Here is a 10,976-nt window from a genome sequence, read left to right as displayed (position 1 = left end):
TAGTTCCCATACCCGTACTCTTCCCCTTCAAGCACTCAAACAAAAAAGGTTATCAAGTAGAAAATCATTATGCCACCTCTTAATTTAACGAGCAAAGGAGTAAAATCGCTTGGGAACAATTAAGTATCAATTAAAAATGTATTTTCTAATGTTTCCCAGTATTTTCTCTGCGAAAAGTACTTTCATGAAGTGTTTCTTGGTAATACCATCCTAATTTTGTGTACTAAAGAGTTATGTATTTCTATAAATAAATTAATAGGTATAAATACAGTTATTTAGTCGCAGTTTTACTTTAAATTTACTTTGATATATTGTGGGAAGTCGCCTTTCTATTATTTTCTCTACATCTTTTATTTTAATTAACTAACGCTTAATTTATATTCATTTAAGTTAATTCATATTCATTCAGGTTTGTCAAAGGCTTAATATAATATAAGCAGACGCATAAGCAGACGCCGTTTAATTTTCTGAGAAATTCTGAGAGTTATGCCGGGTTAGCAAAAAATCAGTAGCAAAAAATCAGTAGCAAAAAAAAATTAGGTAAACTAGTATCACCCACCACACCCCTATAAAGTGAAACCAAAACTTAAACGTTAATGTATACCTTCAGTTTCTTTGTTTGAATATAAAAGAAGCAAGTGCTTTGGGAAGCTTGGAGTGCAAAAACCTTATATATTAAAGATTTTTGGTTGTGAAAATAATACTGAATTCCAAAATAGATCTCAATTTGTTTTAGTTACAGAATTATTTTGCGGTTTCAAATATTTTAAGACAAAAATGTGTGAAATAATACCCTTTAGAATTGTATGTTTTTCTTTTTCCTTAAAAAATCTGTTAAGTATATATCAGAGTTGCCACAATACCTGGAAATCCTGGAAAAGTCAGGGAATTTAATAATGGGCCAAAAGGTCAGGGAATTTTAAAAATTTTAGCAAATTCTGGGAATTTTGTTTTAGTGGGTAAAAGTATTTATTGAAAGAGTAATGAAAGTTTCTCCTTATCCTCTCTTTACACAGAAAACTCCATGAGCAATCCTTAAAAATGCTGTCTAGAATTGTTTTTATAAAGTAAATGCCTTCAAAAAAGCTCTTAAGACTGTTATTTATAGTTAAAATGATTCTTATTCATTTTGGTGCAACAAGTACATTGGAAAACTTAATGTAGAGAGTTTATTTAATTATAAGCACTGTAACCATTTACCCTACCGCCCGAAAAGGTCAGGGAAGATCTGAGAAAAAGGTCAGGGAAAACCTGGAAAAGTCAGGGAATTTGGTTCTGAAAATTCCGTGGCAACCCTGCATATTTTTCATTATATATAATTTTCATATAATATAAGCAGACGCATAAGCAGACGCCGTTTAATTTTCCGAGAAATTCTGAGAGTTATGCCGGGTTAGCAAAAAATCAGTAGCAAAAAAAAATTAGGTAAACTAGTATCACCCGGTGTGGTTCCCAGCAGATGAGATGCTAGGTAAAAAAGCAAAGGCTTATGTATAAAACTGGCTCTAAGAGGTAGATAAATTGATAATTCAATAACAAAATTCAAACCTTACGTGACAAACGAAGACGTTTATAGTTTATATAGTGTGACAAAGAACCTTAGCGATGAAATTAAAAGTTAGCAAGCCTAGATCTAATCATTTTCGACCACAAAAATCTCGTTTAAACATTCTAACGACCCAGCCGCGTCAGAGATACTGGAAAGGCTGACTTGCTTTCGCACTAGCAGTGCCCTCTTCGATGATGACGTGCATGGCGTTACCTTAGTTACGCCAATAGAACAGAGGCGTGTCACCTGACCCGAGAAATTACAGGAGGGAAAATTGAAACTAGAAAATCAGATGTGTTTTCTTGCTTTGCAGTTTTTTGTAACGTTATGTTTCTAGTGTTGCCAAAAATATAGTATTATCAACTTCTGCTTGTGGGTCGAAATATAGTATATGTTAAATATTTAACAAAAAAATTTTGGTGGCATATGCGGAATAGTAAAAGTCAAAAAAACCGTCCCACGGAAAAAGGCCTACAAACAACTTCGTTTTTCATTTTACTCTTTTTAAACGTGACAATACCGAATCAATTGGCAAAAATGGGTTACATGTTTAGGACGGTAGGCAAGCCTACTTCAAACCACTACAGTTCCAACTGTCGGATAAATGTCGGTTACTAAACGGCCTAAGAATAACTTTGCTTTTAATGTTACTCTTCATAAACGTAATCAATTGGCAAAAAATGTGTTGCAATTTTCTAGACGGTAGGCAAGCCTACTATAAACCATCTCAGTTCCAACTATCAGATAGATGTCGGCATTGCCAACTAAAAGAGGTAGTCGGCTTCATGAGTCGGAAAAGTGTCGGAATGAGCATGGTACAGCCGACTGGACCGTAAACCGACTATTCGACCTTTAACCGACTGTTATGCGGAAGTCTTGTGCTACTGGGGTGATGCCTCCGATTATGGACTTGGGGCGGCCTTCCAACATCGCATGCCAGATGGGTCAATTCAAGCTGTAGCTCATGTATCACGGGCATTGACCCCTGCGGAAAAGAACTATAGTCAAATCGAGAAGGAAGGTCTCGCGCTTACCTTCGCGGTCAAGAATTTCCACAAATTGCTCTATGGGCGCCGCTTTACTCTGCTCACGAATCATAAACCGCTGTTAGCAACCTTTGGAAGCAAGAAAGGCGTACCGGTACATACGGCTAACCGTCTTCAACGCTGGGCAGTCATTCTTATTGCCTATGACTTTAAGATAGAATATCGCAAGACTACCTCTTTTGGGCAGGCAGACGCCTTGTCCAGACTTATCTCGTCACATTCCTCTCCGGACCATGACATCGTACTCGCAAGTCTCCAAGTCACACACGATGTGGAGGCCATAGTCCGACAGCTTCCAGTCACCTTCCATGACATCCAATCCTCTGCTCGTGCGGATCCAGTCTTACAGAAGATCGTCGGGTATATTCGGAATGGTTGGCCGACATTAAAGAATCTCCGAGCGACACCAGAGGCAACCGCCCTCGAACAATTCCACAGAAGGAAGGACCTGCTTACTATCGAGAAGGGTTGCGTGCTTCTACAAAATAGAGTAGTAATACCTTACCCATTACGAGCAAAAGTTCTGAAACTACTTCACCGAGGACATCCTGGAACCAGTAGGATGAAATCTTTGGCTCGCGCTCACGCCTACTGGCCTTTTCTGGACACTCAAATTGAAGACTTCGAGAAGAAATGTTCCAAATGTCGCTCTGCAGCAAAGTTACCTGTCAAGAATCTGTTGCATTCCTGGCCGAAAGCCGTGAAGGCCTGGCAGAGGATACACATCGACTACGCAGGTCCCCATAACGGCCACCAGTATCTTATAGTCGTCGATGCCTATAGCAAGTATCCCGAGATTTTCGACATGAAAACCACCACTACATTCGCCACCATATCTGTCCTGAATAACCTTTTCGCACGCTATGGTTATCCGGAAGTACTGGTGAGCGATAATGGAACCCAGTTTACTTCACACGGCTTCGCCTCGTTCTGTTCCCGCAAAGAAATTCAGCATATCTTCTCCCCGCCCTACCATCCACAATCCAATGGGCACCTTCAAGAGGGCGCTAGAGAAACTCAAGGGCGAAGGAGATGTCCCTTATATGCTAGACGTTTTCCTGCTGTCCTATCGCTCAACCCCTAACTACAGTATCGAACAGAAAAGCCCAGCCGAACTTTTCTTGGGCCGAACACTCCGTACAGAGTTAGACCTTCTACATCCGCCGGTCCGTTCGTCATCAGAGAGCGATCTGACAATGGAACGACAATTCAACCGTCATCATGGAGCTCAACGACGCACCTTCAAAATCGGTGACCCAGTCTATGCTCGGCAACACCAGTCAAAGACGTGGTATCCAGGGAGAATTCAAACGGTCAAAGACGTGGTGTATGATGTTCTTATGGAGGATGCCACTATTAAGAAATTCCATGCCAATCAACTTTACCACCGTCTGATCAACGACCCAAGAAGCGATCCCTACTCCGTATTTATGGATACCTTCGATCCCGGACCGAGTTCCCACTCGGAAAGCAGTTCCCGCTCCTGAACGCCATGTGCGGTTCCACCTACCGGACGCAGACGCCAAGGATGGGGAAGTTCGTCGATCAGGAAGAGTAAAGAAGATACCCGAACGAATCGTTTTGGATCCCCATCAGAAATCCTACGATCTTTCTTAAAAGGGAAGGTGTTGGAACTCCTCCGAATTTATGGAAAAAAATAATCTACTAATGTTACCGTTTTTTACCTTATCACATGTTTTTTTAAGTTGTGTATATATACCAAATCTTAATAATGGAAAGGGGCATTCGATCTGATGGCGTGATCAAATAAAGTTGTTTTATTGTTTATCTCTTGTGTTCTCTCTCAAAGAGCCGTTACAACAGCTTATAATCAAATTTAAAAAAATAATAAAATTTGGATGCTTATAATCAAATTTAAAAAATAATAAAATTTGGATGCTTATAATCAAATTTAAATGAATGAAATTGGGATGCTTAATCAAATTTAAATGAATGAAATTGGGATGCTTAATCAAATTTAAATGAATAAAATTGGCATGCTTCATAGAATAAAAAAATTGGCATGCTTCATAGAATAAAAGAATTGGCATGCTTCATAGAATAAAAAAATGGCATGCTTCATAGAATAAAAAATTGGTATGCTTCATAGAATAAAAAATCGGCATGCTTCATAGAATAAAAAATTGGCATGCTTCATAGAATAAAAAATTGGCATGCTTCAAGAATAAAAAATTGGCATGCTTCAAGAATAATAAAATTGGCATGCTTCATGAAGTTGCAATGAATCAATGCTTAGTGAAATTTAAATGTACAATAAAATTGTCAAGATAGATAAAATTTAAATGATTAAATAAAATAGGAAATAATAATAAAAAATAATTATCTATGGAACATTTTAATGGCATTGAAGATATGTGACTTACATAAATAAATAAATAATAATTTTAATTTAAAAAGAAAAGAGATAAATGATGATGCTACATAAAACAAGAAGAGAAAATTATATTCTAAGAAGAATGTTATTGGAACACAGGAAAATAGTAGAAAAACTTCTTACATCTAAATTATAAGACTAGTTTAAAATTTGAATTTTCGCGTGCATTCAAGCAACAGGTCCCTTCATTGGCACCCATACCATGCTGGCTAATCTACTACCCACCAATTTGTTTTTGCAAAGAGAGGAACCAATGAGACTTAACTCATAATAATACATTTTAACCTTAACCAAACCTTGCCTATTCTGGAGGAATATTTTGGTCATATTTATAGGGCGCCAATGTACCTTCCTTATGCTTAAGCAACTATATTTCGTAATTATATTTGTTCCAAAATTTTAGAATGCTTTTATGAAATTCAAGTCTAACGTTAAAATTTTTGCATTTTTACTGTGCCCCGGTTTAATATAATTGATCACTTTATTTCTAACGAGGTTAATTATTTATAATACTTACAAAAAAATTAAACCGTCACCTGAGTGGCCGGCCCTTCATCCATTTGGGGCGCTTGCGATGGCACCCCCTCACCCTTCTCTTCACCTTGGTAGGCTTGCGATGGCGCCCCCTCACCCTTCTCTAATTCACCTTGGGGCGCTTCCTTGCCCTTCTTTTCTCCTTTTCCAAGAATAGAGGTAATAACTATCGAGGCTATTAACTATCTTTATTGAAATAAGAGTATCTATCTGCCTGTTACTTGGTAAGCAATTTGCTCTAACAATTATCTAAATTTATAAGTCAAATCTTTTTGCACATTAATGAAAAGGCAGAAGTATAAAAAAGAAAACCGTTTTAGGAAAGCTGACCACTTACAAACATTGTCGTACAAACATTGTCGTACAAACATTCCCTAACAGCTTTGTTGTATTGTAAGAACTTTTCCGAAATAAAAAAAAATAAATGGAAAACTTCTTTTAAGAGTTTATCACTTCTTGACAATACCATACAACTGACTATTTAATAAATATTTTTATTACAATAGAAATAGTATTTATATTGTAATAAAAATATAAATGCAAAACCACTTATAGATAATACTGTTCAACTGAATTGTTAACTGCTTTTAAAAATTTATCCCATACCTTTGAGGAGAGGGCATTTACGTTTAATATGTCCTTCCTTCCTACAATTGTAGCAAATTCGGGGCCGCCTTGAGCCCCGTTTTCCTACCCTGCCCCCACGACCGCCACGGGCACCGCGACGGTTCGACTCGGCATGAATGTGGAACGTGCCACCGCGGATTGTACATCTATCCATAGCCTTTGTTCGTTTACAAGGAATTTAAAAAAAATTACAATTTCACGTCAATAAGTGTTCCAAAAATCCATTTTTAAAATAGGCCTAGTTCATATAAATAAATCTTCAAGTCGTTAAATATATACCTTAGTTTAAAGAAACATTTATATATAAATATTCTTATTATATTTTAGCAAAGAACTCACTTTTTTTCCTCCTTGAGGCTTGACTCCTTGAAGAGTTGAAAGAAAAAGAAATAGCATTCGTGAGCACCGTGCCAGATGTAAATTTCTAACCGCTTAAAATATGCGGGTCAGGGCCGGTAATAAGCACAGGAGTGGACACGGGACATTTTTCATTATTTTGCATTATTTTTTAAATAACTAAGGGGGTCACTGGACATTGTGACTGTTCAATTTTCCGAAACTTGACTACGAAAATACGACACTATCTTTGCCCATTCTAGTGGACAATGTCTTATGAATTTTGTAGTCAAACGGAGGGGGTAGGGGGTCACTGGACACATCATTTCCCTATTTCCAACCCTGCTATTAAAAAAATTCAGTGGCACCATCCGTTGACCTATTCCTACAGCCAGCCAGAGTGCGCCTAAAATTACTTTTTCGGGAAATTAGGGTGATTCTTGGGTTTTGGTACCTATTATTTAGTAAGTTTAATTCGTTTGATTTCTTTACAGGGTATGTATAAAATTATTTCTCTGTTTTTCACCTTTCTAATTTTCTCATTTTTCTTTTAATACTTTTACCTCATTTTACTGTATGCTTTTTTTATTTAAGAGTGTATATAATTGTAATTCTTTGTGGGTCCAAAGTGTTCTTTGTGCTACACTCGATTGGACATCTTTGAGGGTCCAAAGTGTTCTTTGTGCAACACTCGATTGGACATCTTTGTGGGTCCAAAGTGTTCTTTGTGCAACACTCGATTGGACATCTTTGTGGGTCCAAAGTGTTCTTTGTGCAACACTCGATTGGACATCTTTGTGGGTCCAAAGTGTTCTTTGTGCAACACTCGATTGGACATCTTTGTGGGTCCAAAGTGTTCTTTGTGCATCACTCGATTGGACATCTTTGTGGGTCCAAAGTGTTCTTTGTGCATCACTCGATTGGACATCTTTGAGGGTCCAAAGTGTTCTTTGTGCAACACTCGATTGGACATCTTTGTGGGTTCAAAGTGTCCTTTGTGCAACGCTTTATTGGATTTCTTTGCGGGTCCAACGCCTTCTTTGTGCAACGCTTTATTGCGCTTCTTTGCTATCAAAGGTGTTCTTTGAAAATACACGCTGTGTGCAATTAAGATCTGTTTCAAAAATACAGAACTGTGTTGCACCTTTTTACGAATAATAAGAATGGTTACAACTGAAGCAGTTAAGAGAAAAAAGCTGCGTCAAGCAATGCAAAAAAAAGGAGAGCGCAAGAAAAGTTAAAATTGCAACTTCAGAGTAAAACTTCGGTGAGGAGTCACGCTAACAAGATATACTGCAAAAAATACTATTTGAAAAACAACGCGTACTTTCAAAGAAAGAATGCGAAAAACTATGCGTTGCGTAAATCTCTGCTTGAGAAAGTGAAAGTACATACGAAAACTATGCCGCCAGGTGGCAGCATTAATGTTCGTACAAAAAATAAAAAAACTAATAAGAAACGAATTCAGAAGGGTAAAATGGGTTTTGCGATAAAGCTCTTGAATCCAGGGATTTTCAAAACGAAAAACAAGAAATTCATGGCTGAAAGCTACAAACGTTTTCTGGTCACACGTTTAACTGAAAGATTAGCAGTATCGAAGTCTGTTGACGCTGAGACTAGAAACAGATCCACCAAATCTGTCTCTCACAAGCTAAAATGCCAATTGTTAGCTGGTAGAATATTACATTTGAAAAGACAAATGTATTCGGCATACCACGCCCACCTATCAGGGGTGCTTAGTGAATTTAAAGATATTGCTGAGAAAATGAAAAAATTGGGTCTGTTAATCAAGACAATTTGGAGAAAGTAGTGGGTGGGAAAAGGCTTCACAATAGCCTGAAAGAAGCTTATTTCCACGAAATCACCTATTATGTAATTGGAAATGATGGAAAAATACTGAAAAATGACGACGAGTCACGTTACAGCAAAATTTTCCAATTGGATTCTGATGGTCTTATACGAAAGGTTCTGAGAGACCGTGCTACTAGTTCATCTAAAGAATTGTTTGTTGACGAAATGGGAAATTTTGTTGACATAAAAAACAATAGCACAGCTGGTGACATTGAACGAGTCTTCCAAGTTAATGAGTTTGGAGCTGTTACGAGTCTTTTCAACATTGTGGAAACTGTGGAGAAGAATCCGAAAGCTAATTTCGTGATTAATGAAGGTGTTCTTACGGAAACTAAACCGAAAACCGTTAATTGGGAATGCAGTGACATTTGTAATGTGCGAAATCAAGCCATTTCGAAAGTACAAGCTTTCGTAAACACGGTTGCGAATGCGAATGAAAAATCTTTGACTAAAATTTTTGGCTCAGATTTGGACCTTTGCGATTTAAGAAACCAATTTTGCTCTAAATGCAACGTGTCTATGACACCAGACGGTACAGAAATCGTCGCAAGAATAGTTCCATTCTTAGGACACACCTCGTACTGCGCTGACAGCGCAGGCTGTCAAAGTCATTTGCGTTATTTTGCTGAACTGGCTCCTCATTATTCTGGAATTAGAAGTATTCTGAATAATATTTACCACGTAAAGGCGTTGCTCAACGCTTTGACAAAAATATCAACTGAAATTGAAACTGGTGATTACGATTCACTCACGGATGTCATGGCGGAATCGAGAAAAATCCTTGCCGCACGGGGGAAAAATTTAAACAAAGAACAAAACAATGCTCCCACAGGAAGCGTGAACGCTCCAAGACCGACTCTCGATGAAAGTGAAATCTTGAGTCGTTACGAAAGTCAATTCGCTCGGGCGGCGCTAAATACCAACGAGTTTCACGATACTCCTTGCGACTGCTGCTTTAGATTGTTGAAAAAATCTGACTTAAGAGCGGTTGAAAAACTGGTAAACAGTGCTGTTTTTGATAACGAGGCCTATCTGATTTTAAGAGCTGGCTGGATAATTAATAATTCGGACGCAAGAGAAGCAGACATGCATCTATGTCGATACTGCGCTACGGATTTAGGAAAGGGAAAAGTTCCCGTTAGATGTTTTCTCAACAACTTGGCGGTTGACAATCCTCCGCCAGATGTCACCAATTTAAACATGTTCGAGAATGTTTTAATTCAGCTTGTGAAGCCTTTCCACACTGTGGTGCGATTAGGCACTAAAACCAATTCCAATATGCAATTCGGAACGGTTAAAGCGTTGAAGGGCAGAGTAATTTATCTGCCAATACCGGTGGAGAAAAATTTGATGATGATTCCCATGAAGTTGCCGAAAAATCACGAACTTCATATTTTGGTGAATGGCGTTCCCACTGCGGACAAAATGGTTTGGCAACAGGTTGTTTGCCTCGAAAAAGTGTTGAAAGCTTTCAGCGTTCTAAAAAAATTAATCCTTTGTACAAAGACATTGATATTTCGACAATGAATGAGGATTATATTTGTGGGACGCAAGATAGTGAAGGAAATGAAAATTCATCTACTCCCGCTGAATTATTGAGCGTCACAGATCCACTAGCGTTCTTAAACGATGCCTCTGATGTAATGACACGTGCTTCTCCCGCGGTTCCAACGGAAGGACCAGCAGATAGTAGTCACGACGTGCAAGCTGACCAGAACGCTTCAAACATGGGCGTTCAAGGTGAAAATCAGGCACCAGGCGACGCCTACAAAATTTTAACACAGCCCGAGGCTTTGTTGCGAAAACTTTCTGAGGGTGAAGAAAAAGATCTGTATGATCACTACTCTATTCATCCGGTGAACGTCCAACCACCGAAGGATTTATTGATTGCTTACCAAATGAAGCGCGTCGAAGCCGCGCCGATTAGTACTTGGGACAAAAACTTGGAATACTTGAGCTTTGTTCATTTGTTTCCCAAGGGTCGCTACGGTAAGAACGATGATAGACCATTTGGAAAAATTACTGAAACAGATTATCGATTATCTCGTCTTTTAAACAAAAGTCCAATTTTTAGACGAGATTACGCCTATATGTTTCATTCTTATCAAGAATGTGAAATGAAGGCGATCTCTAGCAGTTTGAACTACGTTCTTCGTGTTAAGAAACCCATGGCAATTGGGGTTCGAAATTTGCTCAATCGCGTTGAATCTGGCGATAAAGAACTTGAGAGTAACTTAGCTACTTTCTTGGGTCATATTCGGGGAACTAAGGACTACTGGTACAAGGCCCTAAAATGCGTTTTGGCTATGATACGGGAATTTGGTCCTCCCACGTGGCTCTTGACTTTTAATCCGGCCGAATACGATGATATGGAACTGCACGATCACTTGAGAAAAGTGAATTCGGACCTTCCACGAGTAGAGTCAATGACGGTGGCTGAATTGTTGAATTTTGACCCACTTAGCGTCAATTTACACTTTCACAACAAAGTGCGGTCGCTGCTAAACAACTTTGTTTTGTGTAAGCAAAATCCAGTTCTTGGCATGATCGAACACCATTTTTGGCGTGTTCAATACCAATCTCGAGGTTTACCACACTATCACTTGCTTTTGTGGGCCAAGGACGCTCCAAAGATTGG

Source organism: Phalangium opilio, unplaced genomic scaffold (assembly GCF_054372755.1).
Source record: "Phalangium opilio isolate 3A_F unplaced genomic scaffold, DU_Popi_V2 ptg000225l_1, whole genome shotgun sequence".
NCBI lineage: Eukaryota > Metazoa > Arthropoda > Arachnida > Opiliones > Phalangiidae > Phalangium > Phalangium opilio.
The sequence above is the reverse complement of the archived record's forward strand: the minus strand, read 5'-3'. Positions refer to the sequence as shown.